General features: G+C 36.1%; 1 long non-coding RNA gene across 8 annotated transcripts in view; it reads right to left on the bottom strand.

Annotated features, from left to right (window-relative positions):
• Positions 1-24,556, bottom strand: part of LOC112678781 (uncharacterized) — a 59,147-nt gene that overhangs the window by 3,040 nt on the left and 31,551 nt on the right. For 4 of the 8 annotated variants that reach the window (XR_007404897.1, XR_007404895.1, XR_003147842.3 and 1 more), the window contains 2 exons: positions 21,847-21,949; positions 15,931-16,425 (listed from right to left, as the gene is read on the bottom strand). This is a non-coding gene — a long non-coding RNA (uncharacterized LOC112678781). Of the gene's footprint in view, positions 1-12,746; positions 15,836-15,930; positions 16,426-20,223; positions 20,575-21,846; positions 21,950-24,556 lie in introns of those variants that run through there. The other 4 variants (XR_007404899.1, XR_007404900.1, XR_007404898.1 and 1 more) reach the window with 4 other exon arrangements.

The raw sequence follows: 24,556 nt of genomic DNA, 5'->3' as shown, positions 1-24,556 counted from the left end.
TTAGAATACAAAGATACATGGACCTGGCTCATTTATTAATATTAGATTATAGTTAAATACATAAGGCAGCCCTACAAATATGTAATTACACAAAAGTATGACAAATAGGTGAAAAGAAGGGAATGAAAAGTGATGACTGTCTGAGCAGACATCATTGCTACTGAAATTAGAACATTAATATTATGATACATCTGGAATTTAACTGTTTTTTTAGCATCAGATAATTTAGAAGAGAATTTTACTTAGTGGCAGAATATCCTACATTGGAATTGACCGTAATATCCCCTTTACAACCATTTAAAACATAATTTATGCCAGGGTTTGAGGGGAAAAGAGATGAGATTTCTCAACTTTAAGAGTTCTGCCTTGTCATCCAGTCACAGTATGACGGATTTATCATAGAGCTAGATTTCTGTAGCTATTCCTCCTTCCCCACAGAGTCTAGTTTATTCCATGAATATTGTCATAAAATATCACCATTCTTGATATATAATCTGAAATGCAAGTAGTTTTCCTTATTGAATTTACGGTTTAAAGAAGTTTTCTTCTTTGTACTTTCCTGATTATGTACCCTTCTATCTGAACATCAACAACTGATTCTTTTCTTTATTTGAAAATTGACCTCATTACCTTAACCTTAGTCTTACCTGTACAATAAATCAAACCCCCCTCAGGCTCATAAAAAATTTTATGGAATTCTGGGATTTTTTTTTCTATTCATACATGACGGAGCAATGAATAGAATTTCCTGATCAGCTTCTTGAAATCAAATTTACATATTAGGGCTTATCTCCTATGAAATATCATTTATTGTTTTCAGACATCTACTTTTTGTTGCAGAATTTTCTGTAAATGTGAATAAATCATTCACAGTTCAAGTTGACAAAGACAGTATTATCATATAGTCACTTTACTCCCGAGAAAATTAGGCACTTCAAATTCCTGAGTCAACTGGAATCTAAAACTAAAAATCTAGATTTTCAACTGGTAATATCCTTTGAGCTTTGTAGCCTGCAACAGTCATGGAATATTGCTCCAATCAAAATGTCCCTAGCTGCCTTTGACAAGAAAAACAGAACCCAAAGTTAAATAATTTCATTGAAGAAAAACTGGTATCTTTCTCTTAGATTCTTGAATCTATTACAAGAAGATTAAAGCAAAATACTAAATTTGAGTTTAATATTTTAGGAAGGATTCTATGACTCTTCTATAACTCTCCTTTAGGAGACTGTATTTTCTTAATTCTTTGGAGAACATAGGGAAATACATTTGTTTAGTGACAAAGAAGAAAATGGATTTAAAACAAAAAGAAACTTTAAAAATAACTATTTGAGATATTAAAATCTTTTTCTTAAGATAGATTAAACCATTATTTCTTATTTTTCCGCAATATAGGCATTTTGGTTCATGCATTACATATCTTACACTAGGTTGGCCTATAATTTTGTGCACACTTTCCAAAACACCAAGAGAGGCTGAATAATGTAGACAGTAAATATTACATGTGGTCTCTGCCTCTAGAATTGTCGTATTTTTTAAGAGAAATGAAACCACTGAAATTTGAACACAAATGTAAAATAAGCCACTTTCGAAATGTAGTATTATCTTAGACAAATTTCTAAGGGTATTCTCATTAATGTCATAGATTGCTTGTGTGGTTGAGAAATATCATGATAGTTCCTCTACCTGAAAGGAGATATCCTCTAAAAAAAATGAGAAGTACATCTGAAGTTATAGGAGTATATTTTACATACCACAATTAAAATGTTGTTCAATATTAAATGAGGCAGTATCTATCCAGTAGAATGTTAAGAATTTAATTAAAGAATCCATGTAACATACACAATTTTTTTATTTAATAAATTTTACTTTAGGTTACAGTATTATACTTACAAGAATGTTGTCATATTGCATACAAAAAATAGAAGCATTTTTTGCTTCTCATCAATTAAAAATACTTTGTTAAAAATTCTTAATACAAAAATTATAATTTAGGGCAGCCCCAGTGGCTCAGTGGTTTAGCACGGTCTTCGGCCCAGGGTGGGATCCTGGAGACCCGGAATCGAATCCCATGTCAGACTCCTGGCATGGAGCCTGCTTCTCCCTCTGCCTGTGTCTCTGTGCCTCTCTCTCTCTGTCTCTCATGCATAAATAAATAAAATATTTTTAAAAATTATAATTTATATTTATAACTATATTTCAATCATATAAGTTCTTGAGTTATCTATATTCATTATCTCAAATTTCTTTCCTCCTATTATTACTTAAATTAGCTTCAAATAGGCATTCTCTTTCACTATTCCATTTGAAACTAATTTCTTCTTTTTTAAGATTTATTTCTTCATGAGAGACAGAGACACCGGCAGAGACACAGGTAGAGGGAGAAGCAGGCTCTTTCAAAGGGATCCTGATGTGGGACTCAATCCCTGATCCTGGGATCAGGCCCTGAGCTAAAGGCAGACACTCAACCACCTAGCAACTCAGGTGTCCCTCCATTTGAAACTATTATCACCAAGTTTGCCAATCATCTCCACTCTTGTTAAATTGTCAAATCTCAGTCTTTGTTCTTGGTTTACTGTTTAACACTGCAGATAATTCCTGCTTCTTAAAATATATCCTTTTAATTTCATTTCATATTCGCTTTTCTTTTTTCTGACTAAAACATCTTTCTGTACTGGTTCCTCCTAATTACCATTCTAAACTCTAGGGTGCTCTAGAGCTTGTTCTTTGGGCCCATCTTATCTTCTAGCTACCGTCACTGATTTGGTAGTCTCATCTGTGACACTTACTTATTGAAATGATCATACTTAAAGGATGACCAAATTTATATCTCCATCCTAGTCCTCTTTTCTTAATTACAGATGTATATATTTAATCCCATACTCAACATCTCCATTTGAATATCCAATAGGCATTTCAAAATTAAAATACATAAAAATATTTTTAAATATTTGAAATATTAGCATTTTAATTGGTACAGACAGGTACATGCCATTATGTACATTTCTAATTTACATGTAGCATTTTTCAAATTATACAATAGAATTTGAGAACTGTTAAGGCAATCTGGTAACACACAGGAAAGGAAATTGTTTTAAAATACATTAAAAAGCTGAATAGTCCAAACAGGTTTAATTATCGCAAATCATAGAGAACATCCATACAAATATTAAGAAATTTATTTTAGGAACGCCTGGGTGGCTCAGTGGTTAAGCATCTGCCTTCGACTCAGGGCATGATCCCAGGTCCGGGAATAAAGTCCTGCATCGGGCTCCCTGAAAGGAGCCCGCTTCTCCCTCTATGTCTCTGTCTCTCATGAATAATAAAATTTTTTTAAAGTTTATTATAGGCATTTAGACTGAAAAATATGACATTTTTATATAGTGGATGATAGTACACTGTTAAACGTACTATTCCTTTTAAATATCAAATCTTGGGAAAAGTTAAAATGCAACCATAGGAAATATTTTCCTTTTAGAGTTTTTTTTTTTTTTAAAGGAAGTATATGGATTAGTCTATATAGTATTATAGTATGCTAAGCAAATGACTATATGGATTTTTTTAAAGATTTTATTTATTCATGAGAGACAGAGATAAAGTCAGAGACATAGGCAAAGGAAGAAGTAGGCTCTCTGCAGGAGTCCAAGGTGGGACTCAATCACAGTACCCTAGGATCACTCCCTGAGTCAAAGGCAGACACTCAGCTGCTGAGCTACCCAGGCATCCCACTATATGGATTTCTAATGGAAACTCTGTGACAGGGGAGCCTGGGTGGCTCAGTTGGTTAAGTGTCTTCCTTTGGCTCAGGTCATGATCCCAGGGTCCTGGGATGAAGCCCTGTACTTCTCCCTCTGCTGCTGCTCCTGCTTGTGCTCATATGCTTCTGTGTGCACACTCTCTCTCAAATAATTTTTTTTTTAAAAAAGGAAACTGAAAATTTTTTTGTATATTAAAGCTTGCATATGTTTTCTTTGTGTAATGATTACTGTTATTATATCATTATCATATCACCATGAAAAATACACATATTTGTAAATCATGTGTTCTTTTTGAAGTTTATTTTATGGAAAATTTTAGATTTGGATAAATTCAATTATGTGGATATTATTCTTGCTTAACTTAAATTAGGTGTCTTATGGAAAATATTCAGAAACTATTAAATCAGTAAGAGAAAACAGGAAAACCTAATTATGAACTTCAAGTGAACTTTAAAAATAGCTGAGCAGGGTAGCCCTGGTGGCCCAGTGGTTTGGCACCACCTTTGGCTGGGGTGTGATCCTGGAGACCTGGGATCCAGTCGTGAATAAATAAATAAAATCTTAAAAAAAAAAAAATAGCTGAGCAATGCAACCTGTCTTAGACACCACCTACAATATATGAACAAGGACTGTTCAAGGACTGTTAAACATACAGAAACTAGATTACATTGCACAGAAGCCAATATACACCTTTGTGCATCACTGAATATCTGCAAAACGGGGTCTATTCCACTGTCAATAAGAGAGCATTATGTGATACACGATCATAACTTAATGTCAGTAGAAATTAGTCAAGTGCAACAGAAGGAAAATAGATGCACATATGTTCATCTTATTTAGACTCAAGCAAGAATATATACTTTGTCCAGTCAGCAAATTCCAGTGGAGAAATAAAGATATCTTATAGAATCCTGTTTTTTTATTAAAAAGTTTTAATATGTGTTGAATGATGACAAGTTATTTGTTGCTCCACTAAGCCTGTAATGAAGGACCTCTGAAAATAAGCCTTTATATATTTTTAGATATATCTGAAAGGAAGACCAATTGTTTAAATGACAAATTCAATTAAAAAAGGAATCTTACAATGTTTAAAAATCATCCATGGCAAGATGGTGGGAGAGTAGGGTTCTCAAGTCACCTGTCCCCACCAATTTACCTAGATAACTTTCAAATCATCCTGAAAACCTATGAATCTGGCCTGAAATTTAAAGAAAGAACAGCTGGAACGGTACAGATAGAAGAGTTTTGCGCTTTTGACAAGGTAGGTAAACAGTAAAAAAAAAAAAAAAAAACCTTAAAAATAAATAAATAAGAATCCAGTTGCGGGGGGGGGGGTGGCTGGTGAGCGAAAAGCCGGGCTAAGGGGGGTGGTGAGAGCCTCGGGAACAGGAAAACCCCGCCCTGGAGAAGCAGGATTCAAAAAATCTGTGCCGGATTCTTCCCCAAAGGAAAAGCACTTGCAGGAAACTCGGGCAGGATCCCAGAAGGGCAGTGGAGCCTCCAGTCTCCCGGGGTCACTAACAGAGGCAGTGCGCCCTGGGGAGAGCTGACCAAGCTTGGTAAAGGGCTGGAGCGTGTCGGCGGGGCCTCGGGAGCAGCCCAGGCAGGCTCCAGGACTGCGGACCCCCAGAACGCAATCCTAGCACCGTAAGCCCCAAGATCCCAGGGTGCCAGGGGACACAGCCCAGGATCCTGTGCTCCCCCCCTCCCGGGGACAGGCGGCGGTGGGTAGGGCACAGGACAGCGAGGACCCTCCTGCCTCCAGGCAGTCCCAGATGTGATCAGCGCCCACCCCACCCCCCCCAGCCCAGAGCATCCAGGCCCCTGCAGACTGGGAAATGCAGTAGTTACTGCAGAAGCTGACTCCAGGGCTGGGGACCTGGCTGCCACCAGTGTGGTTTTTCCTCCTGGTGTCACCCTGTGCCTGGGACGGGGCAGGGCCACCAGTGAACAGGGGCCTCTCAGGATAAACAGCTCCCACAGAGCCATGCACCTGGCAGGGGGTGGGGCAGTTCCCCTAGGTGCACACACCTGAGAATCAGCACAGCAGGTCCCTCCCCTAGAAGACCAGCTGGAAGGACAGAGAAAGAGCAAGTTCTTGGACAAGCAGTGCTGGAAAGCTCCAGGGAAAGTTGAGGGGCTTAAAATATACAGAATCAGAGGATACCTTCTTGGTTTTTGTTTTGTTTTGTTTTGTTTGTTTTTCTCTTTTTGTCTTCCTTTTTCTTTCTTTTTTTCTCTTCCTTTCTCCAGTACAACTTGTTTTAGCCACTCTTCACCGAGCAAAATGACTAGAAAGAACAACTCACCAAAAAGAAAGAATCAGAAACAGTACTCTCTGCCAGAGTTACAGAACATGGATTACAATTTTATGTCAGAAAACCAATTCAGAAGCACAATTATAAAGCTACTGGTGGCTCTGGAGAAAAAGCATAAAGGATTCAAGAGACTTCATGACTGCAGAATTTAGATCTAAACAGGCTGAAATTTAAAATCAATCAAATGAAATGCAATCCAAACTGGAGGTCCTTAGGACGAGGGTTAATGAGGTAGAAGAAAGAGTGAGTGACACAGAATACAAGTTGATGGCAAAGACAGAAGCTGAGTAAAAAGGAGAAAAACAATTAAAAGACCATGAGGAAAGGTTACAGGAAATACATGACAGCCTCAAAAGGAAATATCTACATTTAATTGGGGTTCCAGAGGGCGCCGAAAGGGACAGAGGACTACAAACTGTATTTGAACAAATCACAGCTGAGAACTTCCCTAATTTGGGGAGGGAAACAAGCATTCAGATCCAGGAGATAGAAACAACCCCCACAAAATCAAAAACCATTCAACACCTCGACATTTAATAGTGAAATTTGCAAATTCCAAAAATAAAGAGAAAATCTTTAAAGCAGCAAGAGACAAGAGATCCCTAACTCATATGGGTTGAATATTAGATTAACAGCAGACCTCTCCACAGGGACCTGGCAGGCCAGAAAGGGCTGGCAGGATATATTCAGGGTCCTAAATGAGAAGAATATGCAGCCAAGAATACTTTACCCAGCAAGGCTTTCATTCAGAATAGGAGAGATAAAGAGCTTCTAGATAGGCAGAAACTGAAATAACATGGGACCACCAAACCAGCTCTGCAAGAATACTAAGGGGAACTCTATAAAAGAAAGAGGAAGTCCAAAGAAATAATCCACAAAAATTGGGACTGAATAGGCATTATGACGACACTAAGTTCACATCTTTCAATAGTAACTCTGAACGTGAATGGGCTTAATGATCCCATCAAAAGACGCAGGGTTTCAGACTGAATACAAAAGCAGGACCCATCTATTTGCTGTCTACAAGAGACTCATTTGAGACCTAAGGACACCTCCAGCCTGAAAATGAAAGGTTGGAGAACAATTTACCATTCAAATAGTCCTCAAAATAAAGCAGGGATAGCAATCTTCATATCAGATAAATTAAAGTTTATACCAAAGACTGTAGTAACAGAAGAAGGACACTCTATGATACTTAAAGGATCTATCCAACAAGAGGACCTAAAAATCATGAATATTTATGCCCCTAATATGGAAGATGCAAGTATATCAATTAATAACCAAAGTAAAGACATACTTATAATAATACACTAATACTGGGAGACTTCAACATGGCGCTTTCTGCAAACGACAGATCTTCTAAGCAGAACATCTCCAAAGAATCAAGAGCTTTAAATGATACACTGGACGAGATGGATTTCACAGATATTTACAGAACTTTACATCCAAATGCAACTGAATACACATTCTTCTCAAGTGCACATGGAATTTTCTCCAGAATAGACCACATACTGGGTCACAAATCAGGTCTCAACTGATATCAAGATTGGGATTATCCCCTGCATATTTTCAGACCATAATGCTTTGAAACTAGAATTCAATCACAAGAAGAAATTTGGAAGAAATTCAAAGTGGAGGTTAAAGAGCATCCTGCTAAAAGATGAAAGGGGCAACCATGAAATTAGAGAAGAATTAAAAAGATTCATGGAAACTAATGAGAATGAAGATACAACCATTCAAAATTCTTTGGGATACAGCAAAAGCAGTCCTGAGAGGGCAATACATTGTAATACAAGCATCCCTCAAAAAACTAAAAAAAAGAAAAAAAAACCCTCAAATACACAAGCTAACCATGCACTGAAAGGAACTGGAGAAAGAACAGCAAATAAAACCTACACCCAGCAGAAAAGAGAGTTCATAAAGATTCAAGCAGAACTCAATAAAATAGAGAACAGAAGAACTGTGGAACAGATCAACAAAACCAGGAGTTGGTTCTTTGAAAGAATTAATAAGATAGATAAACCATTAGCCAGCCTTATTAAAAACAACAAAAAAAGACTCTAATTAATAAAATCATGAATGAGAAAGGAGAGATCATAACCAATTCCAAGGAAATACAAATGATTTTAAAAACATATTATGAGCAGCTATCCACCAATAAACTAGGCAATCTAGAAGAAATGGATGCATTTCTGGAAAACCACAAACTACCATAACTGGAACAGGAAGAAACAGAAAACCTGAACAGGCCAATAACCAGGGGGGAAATTGCAGCAGTCATCAAAAACCTCCCAAGACACAAAAGTCCAGGGCCAGATGGCTTCCCAGGGGAATTCTATCAAACTTTTAAAGAAGAAACAATACCTATTCTACTAAAGCTGCTCCAAAAGATAGAAAGGGACAGAATAATTCCAAACCCGTTCTATGAGGCCAGCATCACCTTAATTCCAAAACCAGACAAAGACACCACCAAAAAGGGGAAATATAGACCAATATCCCTGATGGACAGAGACGCAAAATCTCAACAAGATACTAGTCAATAGGATCCAACAGTACATTTAGATTATTCACCATGACCAAGTGGGATTTATCCCTGGGATGCAAGGCTGGTTCAACACTCGTAAAGTAATCAATGTGATAGACCAACAAGAGAAAAAATAAGAACCATATGATCCTTACAATAGATGCAGAGAAAGCATTTGACAAAATAGAGCATCCATTCCTGATCAAAATTCTTCAGAGTGTAGGGATAGAGGGAACATTCCTCAGCATCTTCCCCATTCTCAATGGGGAAACACTGGGAGCCTTTCCCCTAAGATCAGGAATGAGACAGGGATGACCACTCTCACCACTGCTATTCAACATAGTACTAGCCTCAGCAATCAGGCAACAAAAAGAAATAAAAGGCATTCAAACTGGCAAAGAAGAAGTCAAACTCTCCCTCTTTGCAGATGACATGATACTGTACATAGAAAACCCAAAAGACTCTACCTCAAGATTGCTAGAACTCATACAGCAATTCAGCAGTGTGGCAGGATACAAAATCAATGCCCAGAAATCAGTGGCATTTCTATACACTAACAATGAGACTGAAGAAAGAGAAATTAAGGAGTCAATCCCATTTACAATTGCATCCAAAAGCATAAGATACATAGGAATAAACCTAACCAAAGAGGTAAAGGATCTATACCCTAAAAACTATAGAACACTTCTGAAAGTAATTGAGGAAGACACAAAGAGATGGAAAAATACTCCATGCTCATGGATTGGAAGAATTAATCTTGTGAAAATGTCAACCTACCCAGGGCAATTTACACGTTCAGTGCAATCCCTATCAAAGTACCATGGACTTTCTTCAGAGAGTTGGAACAAATCATCTTAAGATTTGTGTGGAATCAGAAAAGACTCCGAAAAGCCAGGGGAATATTGGGAAAAAAAACAAAACACAAAAACAGAGTCGGGGTCATCACAATGCCAGATTTCAGGTTGTACTACAAAGCTGTGATCAAGACAGTGTGGTACTGGCACAAAAACAGACACATAGATCAATGGAACAGAATAGAAAACCCAGAAATGGGCCCTCAACTCTATGGTCAACTAATATTTGACAAAGCAGAAAAAACTATCCACTGGAAAAAAGGACAGTCTCTTCAATAAATGGTGCTGGGAAAATTGGACAGCCATGTGCAGAAAAATGAAACTGGACCATTCTCTTACACCATACACACAAAGATAAACTCAAAATGGATGAAAGATATAAATGTGAGAAGGATGCATCAAAATCCTAGAAGAGAGCACAGGCAACACTCTTTTTGAACTTGGCCACAGCAACTTCTTGCAAGATACATCTGTGAAGGCAAGGGAAACAAAAGCAAAAATGAATTATTGGGACTTAAGATAAAAAGCTTCTGCACAGCAAAAGAAACAGTCAACAAAACTCAAAGACAACCTACAGAATGGGAGAAGATCTTTGCAAATGACATATCAGATAAAGGACTAGATTCCAAGATCTATAAAGAACTTATTAAACTCAACAACAAAGAAACAAACAATCCAATCATGAAATGGGCAAAAGACATGAACAGAAATCTCACAGAGGAAAACAGACATGGCCAACAAGCACATGAGAAAATGCTCCACATCACTTGCCATCAGGGAAATACAAATCAAAACCACAATGAGATACCACCTCACACCAGTGAGAATGGTGAAAATTAACAAGACAGGAAACAACATATGTTGGAGGGGATGTGGAGAAAGGGAACCCTCGTGCACTGTTGGTGGGAATGTGAACTGGTGCAGCCACTCTGGAAAACTGTGTGGAGGTTCCTCAAAGAGTGAAAAACAGAACTGCCCTATGACCCAGCAATTGCACCTCTGGGGATTTACCCCAAAGATACAGATGCAGTGAAATTCCGGGACACCTGTACCCCAATGTTTATAGCAGCAATGGCCACAATAGCCAAACTGTGGAAGGAGCCTCGGTGTCCATCGAAAAATGAATGGATAAAGAAGATGTGGTCTATGTATACAACGGAATATGACTCAGTCATTAGAAACGACAAATACCCACCATTTGCTTCAATGTGGATGGAACTGGAGGGTATCATGCTGAGTAAAGTCAATTGGAGAAGGACAAACATTATATGGTCTCATTCATTTGGGGTATATAAAAAATAGTGAAAGGGAAAAAAGGGAAAGGAGAGAAAATGAGTGGGAAATATCAGTGAGGGTGAGAGAACATGAGACACTCCTAAACTCTGAGAAATGAACAAGGGGTAGTGGAAAGGGAGGTGGGTGGGGGGTTGGGGTGACTGGGTCATGGGCACCAATGGGGGCACCTGATGGGATGAGCACTGGGTGTTATGCTATATGTTGGAAAATTGAACTCCAATAATAAAAAAATCACTCATAAAGGGTGAAAACATCAGTAAAATCAGTAAAATTTGGAGTAATGAACAAAAATCCTTAAGAAAGATTAGTCTCTGTATAGAAGACTGCACTATCATTAGCGACACTGGTTGGCACTTATTTATAATTAAGCAAAATGAAAAATGAAACAAATCTAAAATGGGCTTAAAATATAAAGGACACCTTCTTGCTTGATTTTCCCTACAAATCACATACAATTTTCAGCTGAAGAAATTCTTCAATTAGCCTCTATATCATAATTCACAGTGTTAACAATGGTGGTTAAGGGTACAGACAGTGATGCCAGGGTCTCCAGTTTTAAAACCTGGATCTGGATCACTTTCTTACACAGTACACAAAAATAAATTCAAACTGGATGAGAGACCTAATGTGAGACAATAAAGCCATCAAAATCCTGGAGGGGAACACAGGTAGTAACCTCTTTGACAATGGCCATAGCAACTTCTTACATCTCCAGAGGCAAGTGAAAGAAAGAAAAAATGAGCTATTAGCTAATTTAACATATCCGCTAATACATGGTGAGATATTTGGAAATAGTGTAGAATATGAGAAAATTCTTTACTAATGACAGGTATCTGAGCATTATATGATACCTAGTATTTCTGACCATCCCATTAAAAGTCAGTAGCTGTCTATCATTATTTCCAAATGTCCCATATGTAGGAACTGTCATATCAAACAAGTATTTAGAGTGTTGACCATAGTAATGGTGCATTCCTGACATAGTAGAGGAATGGTTCCAGATATACCTGGAATAAAGGGTGAGTGTTATTTTATGGTTAGCAGAGCTGAATTAGCTAAATATAATAGTAAATCTTTTTGCTGGAACAACAAAAAAGGGGAAGAGATAAATAGGGGATGCATCTCTTTTTGATGGGGAGAAATTTCTAACTAAAATATGTCTCATGGAACAAAAATAAAATATCATACTTCTAAGTAATATCCTGTTCATGGTTAATTTCCATAATTGTTTTATTACTCTATATCTTGAGTCTCCTTTTTTGGTCATCCATGCTTGTATATGTTCTTGGTAAACACAAGCCTATTTCCAAATATTATCTTTTCTAAATATCTATTACCAATCAGTTTATTTACATTTTTGTTTAAAAGTAGAGCCAAATGTATTCATTCTTATTTTTAACCTCACTGTTTTTAAAGATCAGAACAGTCCCCGTTCTCCACTTTAAGAAACATTTAACAAGACTTACTCTGTGATTTCTTGTACATGTCTTTTAGATAATCATCAATCAGAAATGAAAAAAATTAAGAGATTTAAATGGGTTACGATGCTTAATTGTTTTTCATATATAGAGCTTCAGGGCTCTATAATGAATATCTATTATTCCCTTCCCAATTCAAAAATTGTTACCCTTGGTGTAGGAAAAGCAAAGGGGAAATTAAATGATTAATTACACATTTATGATTTAGTTTATATAATGAGACATATGAGGGGGGCTTTCTGAATTCTTATATAAATTTCTATAAATAACATAAAAACATGAACATTTCACTGAAGTAGTGAAAACTGAATGATTCACTTGAGGGTAGTTATTGAAAACCTTCAATTAAAAAATTGACATTTATAAATTATTGTATATGTCAATAATTAAAATGGTAATACATCAAATTACTACCGATAAAAAAAGGCTTATAAAAATAGCTTCCTAGATCTAAAACGAAATTCATTTCAGAAAAAGGGGGAAATGATACACCACTTCTTCATATATTTCCCATTTAAAGTATTCATGATAATGATAACTATGTCACACTTGGAAACAGTCATAAGCCATTTTATTAATATAAAGGTCTATCAGTTAATAATACCCTTGGCTTCAAGTAATACAATGCATGCCCAATACTAGCTTAAACCAAAAAGGGATTATCTTTCTCATATGTTAGCAAATCCAAAAGTAGACTGTGTTGGCTTAGATGCTTAAAGTACCATCAAGGATCATATCCTTCTGTAATGTCACGTTACCATTAGTTGCTGGCTTTCTGTTCTCACATTTGTTACTTCACAATGAAGGGATAATATAACTGCCATTGTTGCATACTTTGTGCAGACAACTAATAATGTCTGCATTGCCTAAATGTCCATGGCATATATTTGTTAAGAAAAAGGCTTGATAAAAACCACCAGTTTAACTGCTACATTATTCATAAGCTGTGACCTTAGTTTAAGAAATCACCTTAATTATTGTGATTTATGCTACTGTTTGAAGGCAATTTAAATACCCAAAATTCAGGAAGCGGTCTTTTAAAAAAAAATCTATTTATTCATGAGAAACACAGAATGCAGAGACATTGGCAGAGGGAGAAGCAGGCTCCCTGCGGGGAGCCCGATGCAGGACTCCAGGATCACGACCTGAGCCAAAGGGAGACACTCAATCACTGAGCCACCAGGTGCCCAGGAAGTGGTCTTATATAAACTCTTATAGTACAGTATAGGAAATTATTACACATACTCAATGTTAAGAATAAGAGTAAAAATCAGCTATTACCTCAAGGATATTAGCCAAATTGTGGATTACCTGTAATACAAATTTAATCCAGTGTTGCTTTTTAGCTTCTAAGGGAGGTTTTGATTTACTATGGTCTCAGAAAATAATAATTTAAACAGTTAACTCATCCATATTTAGGAAAATAACTCTGCAGCTAAAATATTTATGTGACCTAGTGCTATTAACAAACCTTAATAGGAAGTTTCCCAAGGGTGATTCAGGCAGTAATTGGGGCACAGTTTTCATATGGGATCCAAGTGGGAGTTGTAAAATCTAATAGAAATCTGAATATGGAAAACTGTTCAGAGGGTCTAGTCAGTTTTATAATACCATGCCCTGCCATTCTGGGAGAGTATAATAAGCAATGTCATAATTTATAGAAATCAGTGTAATATATTTAGAACTGGTCCCATGGCTATATAATGGCTTATAGTATCTAAATGTATGATTTCACTTACTGTTACATAGATATTTGTTTTTCCAAATAATGAGGGAGATTCTGAGTATAACTCTGAAGATAAATTATTCCTCCACCCTGAAGGAATTATGCAACAAAATAATTACCAGTAGCTTTTTTGTTTTGCTTTTAAACCAGACATGTTATAAGATTCCCTTTATAGAATTATAGGAGAATGAATAATTTTTTAAAAAGATTTTATTTATTTATTGATGAGAGACATAGAGAGAGAAGCAGAGACATAGGCAGAGAGAGAAGCAGGCTCCATGCAGGAAGCCAGATGCAGGACTCAATCTCCAGTCTCCAGGATCATGCCCTGGGCCAAAGGCAAACGTCCAACCACTGAGCCACCCAGGCATCCCTAAATAGAAGCTTCTAAGAGATAAAACCATTAGGGACTAGCCATTTTCCTTGAGATATTGGAAATTTAAAGTGTATGAAATCAGCCCATTGGACCAGCTGCTATATACGAAAGTTAATGATTTCTAAGGATTGGGCCATATAGCACTCACTTTCTTATAAATTTCTTTAAGAAAGGATGATAGTGGTAGAATTTCTGAGTGGTAATATAGACGTTAATTTATTTACAGCTCCACTGGAACTTCAGAAAAAAGTACCCTATGGCTGGAATGGCTCATGTTCTAGAAACATTTCGGGTCTCACATAACTTAAGAACATTATAAACTATAATTCAACCTTCAAATTCCAAAAAGGGTCTGAGAGTATGTAGACTAAAAAAGGCTCTCATCTCTTTCTCTCCCTCTCTTCATACACACATATATAATCCTTTCTCTCCTTTTTAAAATGTGTGAATTCCGGGGATCCCTGAGTGGCTCAGTGGTTTAGCGCCTGCCTTCGGCCCAGGGCGTAATCCTGGGGCCCTGGGATCTAGTCCCAATCAGGCCTCCCTGCATGGAGCCTGCTTCTCCCTCTGCCTGTGTCTCTGCCTCTCTCTATCTGTGTCTCCCATGAATAAATAAAATCTTTAAAAAAATAAAATGTGTGAATTCCAATAATTTCTGTCCTATGTCTTCTTCACACACCTGACTTGTGGTCAAGGCTTTCTGAGCAAAGGTAATTACAGATTGAGAATATCTCCTTTTCCTTAAAAACATTTCCTCATGACATTCTAAGGTGATAGACAAACCAGAGCCATGCCACATTTACTAGATGTCAGGCATAATTCTCAGTCTTAGTAGATATCAAATCCTTATAAAATCCTGTAAGATTAATATTATTATCCACATTTTAAAAATGAGAAAACTAAAGGACAGAGGTGTTAGGTAACTTTCCTAACTTTACACAGCAGTAGAAAGATCTGGAATCTGAACATAGGCAACCTTGGTTCCAAAGTAAAACATTAATCCACTAGGTATACTCTTTAAGATTTATTTATTTGAGAGAGAATACAAGCACGAGCAGGGGAAGTGGTAGAAAGAGGAAGAAGCAGGCTCCCTACTCAGCAGGGAGCCAGATGTGGGGCTTAATCCCAGGACCCTGGGATCATGACTGGAGCCAAAGGCAGATGCTTAACTGACTGAGCCACCCAGGCACCCCACCATACTGTTTCTTAATTACTCTCAATAAACTAATTATTTTATTATTACTATTTCAAAAAAATTAGAAAAACAAATTTTCACTTACCCAAAAGCCCACAGATGTGTGAGAAAAGTGGTCAGAGTATTTTCAATAACATACTAAAGTATGTATACATCCTGTTATATGTGTACCCCTTCAATGAAATGACCCCAAACACTGATGAAGTATGACTATCACTGAATCCCAGAATCATGAAACCACTGAAGAATCCAAGTTTGAACCTTGTCCAAACCAATGAGGTCATTTAGATTCTACATCTTCACATTTTCCCTGAGGAAATGAGCATAAACAAACTAAATACTTGAAAGAGTCAGGATGAGGGGAGGAAAAAAATGGAGAAAGTCATTAATGTAGACTACTACTCAAACACTGATAACTCCTTTTATTCTTGATGATTTTTATGGATTTATTCTCTACTTGTCCTTACTGTCGATAATAAGTAATTTCGTTCTTGAGGATTATGGGGTAAAATACATATGATACCCTTCCATATTAAACTGTCATACTTTTATGTATGGGATTCTTAAATATTGAGTTGAAATTCTTATAGACTTTTCATTCCACTTTTTCCTATAATTTCTGCCATTTTTCTCTTCGTCCATAGAAGAGATATGTGGAGTCCAGCCATACTTTGCCTCTAGCTTTGACCATCTCTCAGGGCTTGGTACTGGAAACGGGGACTCAATAATGCTTCACGTTACTGACTATGTGCACTAAACTTTCTAGAGAGATCTACCTGAAATTTGCAATTGTGTAGTTGTGACTGGCACTCTATATAAGCCATCTTGGAGATAGAGGATGGAGTAACACTAGTTCAATTCTGAAATGTTCTGCTCTTCTGTACTGCTATTCCCTTCTTGCTAAAAAAAAGAAAAAAAAAACACTTATTTTGCCATTTCAGAAGGATATTAGTAACAATAATTATAGGTAAAACTACAACTCTAAAATTATAAATTAATGTCAACATTTATATTTTTATTTTATAAAATAGTAATTTGAAATTCAATTTACTTCTTGTCACTTTCAGCCAAGTCATTAATCATCAACGTTGTTTTGAAGAATGTGGAAGGACGTGGTTCCATGCCAATAAAGATTTTGATTTCTGGACACAATACAGTTAGAAAAAGCAACAAAGCATATTCCTTAAGTAATAAGCCAGAGCAGGGATCCCTGGGTGGCGCAGCGGTTTAGCACCTGCCTTTGGCCCAGGGCGCGATCCTGGAGACCCAGGATCGAATCCCACGTAGGGCTCCTGGTGCATGGAGCCTGCTTCTCTCTCTGCCTATGTCTCTGCCTCTCTCTCTCTCTCTCTCTCTCTCTCTCTGTGACTATCATAAATAAATTAAAAAAAATTTTAAAAATAAAAAATAAATTAAAAAAAATAAGCCAGAGCATAATTAAAACATTATCACCTACTTTTATCACTTAAAGACACCCAGCTACTCAGAACTAAACAATAACTACTAGTCACTCATCCAAGCATCACCAGCACAAACAATTCTTCATCAGTATGAACTCAGGAAGGTAGGTGGTTAAAATTTTGTATGTCTGTTTTAAAAAGTTCAAATGTAGTATCTTTATAAAATAATTATGCATACTATTGAACTATAGAGAATTCTCATTAATTCTCCATAAAGACTTTCAAAATATAAAAATGAATAAAGAGTAACATAGCTTTAAAATAATAAGTACACAGATATTCCTTATAATTGGTATGATCACACATGCTGTGTAACTTTTAGATATAATTTATCTCCAGATGTCCTATATATCCTTTAGTAGTTTTTTTTTAAAGATTTATTTATTTAATGATAGACATAGAGAGAGAGAGAGAGAGAGAGAGAGAGAGAGAAGCAGAGACACAGAAGGAGGGAGAAGCAGGCTCCATGCCAGAAGCCCGACGTGGGACTCGATTCCGGGACTCCAGGATCACGCCCCTGGGCCAAAGGCAGGCGCCAAACCACTGAGCCACCCAGGGATCCCCCCTTTAGTAGTTTTCTTATGCCTTGTTTATTTTCATTAGTTTTGTTAGTGTTATTTAGACAAGATGGCAGTTTCTGGCTTAATATCCTTGATTTCTCTTCTTAGTGCCTTGGAAGCCCAGACATTATTTCAGTGTAGAAACACAATAAATTATGGGTTAGTAATTCAAACAACAAATACCTTCTCCCTATTTCATCCTTCCTATTCAACTGGTATTACCCATGTTAACTGTGTATTCTGTATATTCCATTCATTTTTCTTAGTACACTACCATTTATTTGCATTACTTTGAGACCCTTTAGCAAATGGCACTTAAAAATGATCCTCCATTTTTCTAAAAAATGTATTTTGTTTCTTCCTTCTGTATTTTTTCTCTCATTTCTCATATTTTTATATTAACTTATCCATCATCTCTGCCAATTTTTACCTATATTCCAGGAGCCAGAAAACTTTCATGATAAAGGGGGAGATAGTAAATGTTATAGGTTTTGTAATCTATTTCATTATTCTTCTTATACTATTTTTTTAACAACCACTTAATATGTAAAAATCATTCTTTGTAGGACACACACTGTGTGGTTCACAGGCCATAGTCTGCCAAACTCAGCTACATGCTCATTTTATACATATGTTTTTATGTAAAACGAATTATTAGTGCAGTTTGAAAATTAAGACGAGATATAATAAATAATGCAAATATATGTAAAGTTTTACTGAGATATACTGTGAAGAAATCATTGCTCAGGATGCCTATTAATCATGATGGTAATTATGACAAGTTGACAAAAAAAAAAAAAAAACTGATTTTTTTTATGCTAAATGATTCTTCCTTCTTATCTTCGCCCTACATATTGTATGGACTTCTTTTTGTTTTCCAGATCTATTTTCCTAAACTCCTTACATTAATATATGTCCTCCTTTTTTTCTTAAAGATTTTATTTATTCATGAGAGACCAGAGCGGGGAGGGGGCGGGCAGAGTCACAGGCAGAGGGAGAAGCAGACTCCATGCAGGGAGACTGATGTGGCACTCCATCCCAGGACTCAGGATCACGCCCTGAGCCAAAGGCAGATTGCTTAATCGCTGAGCCACCCAGGTATCCCATGTCCTCCTTTTAATATCTTTTCTGCTGCTTGCTTTGGTCACTTTTGTGAATGTGAATGATCCAAGAGCCAAGTTATTAAGCACTTAGTATGTGCGAACCATTCTTCAAAGACTCTTATTTGTATTAACCCATTTAATACTTATACCAACCACAGGAAGAAGTTGTATCATTTCCCCCATTTTATACGAGACAGAAGTGAGGCATGAAGAGGCTTTGTAAACTTCTAAGAAGCATTTCAAGAAAGTGGCAGAACTAGGGGACTCAACAATGCTTTAAAAAGATTTTATGTCCAGTTTCCCAACACCATTTGTTGAAAAGACTTTTTCCTATTGCTTATTCTTGCTTCTTTTGTCAAAGATTAGTTGACTATGTAATTGTGGATTTATTTCTGGGTGCTCTATTCTGTTCCATCGATATGTGTCTATTTTTTTGCCTGTACCATACTGCTCTACTTACAATGGCTTTGTAGCATATCTTGAAATCTGGGATTGTGATACCTCCGGTTTTGGTCTTTTTCAAGATTGCTTTGGTGATTCAGGGTCTTTTGTGGTTCCATATAAATGTTAAGAATTGTCCTAGTTCTGTGAAAAAATGCTGTTGGTATTTTGACGGGTTGCATTCTATCTGTAGACTACTTGGGGTAGGGTGAGCATTTTAATAATATTTGTTCTTCCAGTCTCTGAGCATGGTATATCTTTCCATTTGTTTGTATTGTCTTCAATTTCTTTCAGGAGTGTCATAGTTTTCAGAATATAGGTCTTTCACTTCCTTGGTTAAATTTATTCCTAGGGTATTTTTTTTTTTTATTTTGGGGGCAATTGTAACTGCACTAGTTTTCTTATTTTCTCTTTCTGCTACTTCATTATTGGTGTATAGAAATGCAGTGGATTTCCGTATATTAATTTTGTAACTGGGGACACTCCTGAATTCATTTATCAGTTCTGATAGCTGCATTCTTTTTTTCAACTTCATAAACATTGTTCAATATTTTGAAAATTACATCAAATATCAATGGAATTGGATATCCCAACATAACATGTATTTTGCATCTGTAGCTGCTATCTATGCAGAGGTCTGTGACTGATAATCATATAAACCTTCTAATGTTAGATCTGACCATTTACGTACTATTTTACACATTACAGTTATAATCATTTTATGTTTTATTGGTATTTTACTAAAATAATGTAAGTGAAATTACATTTTTCATTTTTCCTTTATGACAGTTGACAAACTGGTGTTAAATTATGTATGTACATGAGCTATATTAGCTTTGAAATTATTTCACAATAGTAAAATACTTTATTACAATACTTGTTAATAAAAATAAAACATTGTGCTTGTTTTAAGAGTGTTAAAAAAAAGGAGTGTACAAACGGTAGAAACCAAATTTCCTGTTTCAAAAGTGAGATAAACAATCTTAGCCATTAGTGAGCATTTATCATCTATCAAAGTTTTGAACAATTTGTATTCTCATTTAATCCATCAGAAACCTATGTGGTATTTATGTCTACCATTCTTATAAATTAGTAAGACAAGATGACTAACATTTTTGGAGGCAACTACATACATAGGTAACATAACCAAAGAAAAGATTTTTATTTAAGTTGGTGAAAGGCTATGGAGGCTATGAATACGTAATGGATTTTTTTTTTCCCCTTGAATCATCATGGTCACTCAATACCCTAGTTGGTTAAGTACAAGGCCATATACTGTCGCTGTTTTACTTTTTCTTACATCTCTTGATGTTCAATAAAAATTAATTTTGGGGATCCCTGGGTGGCGCAGCGGTTTGGCGCCTGCCTTTGGCCCAGGGCGTGATCCTGGAGACCCGGGGATCGAGTCCCACGTCGGGCTCCCGGCATGGAGCCTGCTTCTCCCTCTGCCTGTGTCTCTGCCTCTCTCTCTCTCTCTCTGTGTGACTATCATAAATAAATAAAAATTAAAAAAAATTAATTTTGTTTCCTAAATACTGAAATCGAATTTGTAATATTAGTGTATGTTGTACATACAATTCTTTCTTAGAAGAAGAAATATGATCTTTCAAAGGGGGGAAAATGATGCTCAGACAATTAATTCTGGAAATTCATTATACCTCATAAACTAATAAACAATAGGTAGAACTTAATAGGGATGTGTTAAGTGTCCAGACCTACAAAAAGTCTAATCATTTTCCCCACCTTTTCCAGTTTCTTCTGATTTCTCTCTCAGAAGCAATTCTCCCATTAAATCTCATGTATATCTAATCCTATCTCAAAATCTGCTTTTAGGAATATCTGAAGTAATGCAGAAAGAATTACATTTAAGGAAAACAGAGTAGTTGTGCATTACTGAAATATATATCGTCTGTGTGTTTATAGTAGGGGAAGGCTGGAAACAGATTCAGTGTTATTAGGTAATATTTGAAATCCAAGGATAATGGATTCACAAGTAATATAGTATTGAATTTGAATTTAAATTTAGTTTAACATTGTACAGGAGGACAAAACTACAAGTAGAAAAACTACTAAAAACCTTAATAATGTAATTAAGGTAGAAGTGACTGAGAACTTGTGTAGGGTGATGGCTGTTGGGAAAGGCAATCTGGTATAGGTGTTGCACATTCCATTAAGTTCTTATGGGCAAGACCAGATAAATAATTTATAGGACCAAATACAAACTAACAGAAAAGCACAAGGCACTTCACAGCACAGGGCCCTATATGAATGCTTAGGCTGCATGCCATTCAAATCTACTCTATTTGCTGAGTATGCCAAGAATGCAAAGCCCTGAACGCACTCTACTTAGACCATTTCACAGGGTTCTTTGCAATGGCAAACTTGAACACTGAGACAATGTTTGTATTATGGATTGTCCAATATTCATATATTGAAATCCTACCCCCTAATATGGTATTGGGATATGGGGCCTTTGGGAGATAATTTGGTCATGCCCCGTGAAGAGATTAGTGACCTTATTAGAGTAAGAGTATCTCTCTTTCCACCATGTGAGAACACAGGGATAAACTGGCAGTCTGCAACCTAGAAGCAGGCTTTCACCAGAATCAGACCCTGCCAGCACTCCGATCTCCAGTCTGCAGATCTGTGAGAAATAAATTCCTGTTGTTTGTAAATTACTCAGTCTATAGTACTATATTATAGTCGACTAACACAGTCTCTAATAGGAGACAAAAAGTAAACTTGCTTAGATCTTACTATTAATACAGTGGCTTCTGCAGGCTCAGTATTCCTCATTTGTGACCCCAAACCACTGCATACACAGCATACACATGAGTTCCTCTGCATTGTCCTCATGAAACTATGGGAATCAATGCAAACACAATATTCATACAATGAAGAGTCTTGTGTCTCTGCCAGCACACATGAAACAGTAACAGACTTGAGCTTATTAGCTTAAAAGTAATATCAAATTCAAAATACTAAGGTTGAAAAAAAGTACAAATTTGCAAACATTAAAGAGCCATATTAGAGACAATATCAATAACAGATTGCATGAAGTATGGGTGAAAAGGAAAGAACAGAAAACAGTTACGTGTGTACTCCAAAACAACATAATCCAGATAACTGATAAAAATAAGTGTTACAGGAGAAGGGACTGCTGAAAAGAAAAATAAAAAGCAACTACTTAGATGTTCTGAACATTTCCTCATAAATGTCTCCTGAATCTGATTCCTTCTTCCATTTCATTACTACTGTTTCCTTTCAAATGAATATAACACACCAGCGTCTCTTCCTTATACAACACTATGTAAAATGAGGCCTGAGTGATCCCTAAAAACTTAAAAAAAAAAGTAGAGAGAAAGGAAATACAGAAAGTTAAGAGGTCAAGAGATCTTGAACATCAAGGAGAGAGCTAGCATTTGTACCCAGGTCTGCCTGACTCAAAGCAAAGTTTCTTTCTTAATGTGGATGGACACTGGAATCGGATTGTAAGACATCACATGAAGAGTAAGCTTTTCTACCTTCCTTAAATACATTCAATTTATATTGCAATACTCTACATAAACATACTCTAGCTATGTATAACAAGAAAAGCTATTAAGAGATTAAATTGTACAGCATCTTGGCCTGATTTAAAAAAAGATAATCCCAACCTACAAGAAATACGATCTTCCCTTAAAATATTTTAGCAGTGGGAATGTTCAACTTCGCTAAGCAATATAGCATCATGTTTTCCTCTCCACATACATTTCTGGATTCAAAATCATTCATCTATGTAACTTTTTTTTTGGATTAGTACCCAGAACACAGTAAAACAGAAATTTGTGATTTTCAGTGTCCAAATTTCCTACTTTCCTTCTTATATTAATGGAACTGCTTTCAATAGAGGAATTGAGTAGCTGTTCCTATATTTTTATCATGATCTCCAAAGGTATGTCTCAATTTTTAAAAATAAATATATTTGCAATAAACAATTTAATATATTATTTCAAGACTGTTTTATAGTGTGGAATTTCAAAAAGCTGAGTTCATTTTGTTGCTATTTGCATTTCACTATCTTCTATATTTTAGCAGAATTTCAGCTTGACTGCATTTTTTTCATCATGCTGGTAGTTTTATGGAAACTTAAAATGGATTTTGAGGATAAAACAATATATACCAAACTATTTTATTATCTCTTTGTGGGCATTTCATTTTATGATTTGTTTGACTTCAAACAGCAAATATTTGGTGGTCTGCAGGAGAGAAAATTTAAATTTAACTTGATGTCTGTTGGCACTTAGGAAAAAATATCCCTTCAGCCTCTGAATTTAATTCCATCCCTTTCACAGGTAAGTATCTATATGTGTGCTTTATATTCTACCTGCAACAACGTGAGCCTGAGAGTTTTCCTGTGAATTGGCTCCACTTCAGGCCTACACAACAAAGTGAACTAAATGATGCCAGCATTTATAGATATGAAATATGACAACTCTAGAAATATTGCTCATTTGCAAAGCCCAGCAACTTTACTTTTTCCCCCCTCAGCTCTGTGTTTCTAGGTGCCACTTGCAATGTGTCATAAGCATTAAGCATAAGACCCATTCTCACTCCCCTTCCTCCTTCAGCACACTAGGCAGATATGACCCATTCTGCCATAATATCCAATGAATTTTGCATGAGATTCTTAAGAGCAAAAGCTATTAACTACAGCAGTGAGCAAGAAGTCAGTCTTGCTAACAGAAGATTTTTTTTTTTTTTGAGTGCTTTTGGAAAAAGCCAATGTTCTTTCTAAAGTTCTGGGTCACTTAAGATGGTTTCAGAAACTAAAGGTTAGTATACCTGACTTCCTTTCATTTGTAGACAGTTTATTTGTTTGTTTTTGTTTTTAGAAATGGCTAAAAATACTTTATAAAAGATTGTGAGGAAATACTTCAGACTCTTAGTTATAAAATTAACCCTACAGAAGTCTTCTACCAAGGTTTTATGAGTTAATCAACAGATGTTACTTGACATATAATTTAATTGATTAACCCAGAAAATAGATTCAAGTTAATACAGCAGCTCTGCTGTATTTCTTTGGTCAGCTATCCCAGTATGTCTCAAACATGTAGATATAATTACAGTTATATTTCCCCTGTTAAATAATTTTCCTTTGGAGAAATCTCTCATTTCCTAACTAGTTTGCTATTCCATTTGTTGCTTCATGTGTTAAAAGAGAATTTTGTTCAAATAACACAGACCGAATCAAATATTATCTAAGAGCAAACAAGGAGGAGTGACATTTTGAAAGTTGCATTAATTTTTTACCTTAGGGTATGATTTATCTTACTGAGACAGTCATTTATAATAGAGAAGTCTAATAATATATGCTATTCTAATCACTTGATAAGTAGTTACTTCAGTACTTTAACTGACATTTTAATTCATGAAGGAGTCTGCAGTGGGGAAAAATCTTATTTTTGTTGTTGCCTCAAACACTAAT

This window comes from Canis lupus, chromosome 22 (assembly GCF_003254725.2).
Source record: "Canis lupus dingo isolate Sandy chromosome 22, ASM325472v2, whole genome shotgun sequence".
Classification (NCBI taxonomy): Eukaryota; Metazoa; Chordata; class Mammalia; order Carnivora; family Canidae; genus Canis; species Canis lupus.
The sequence above is the reverse complement of the archived record's forward strand: the minus strand, read 5'-3'. Positions and strand labels throughout refer to the sequence as shown.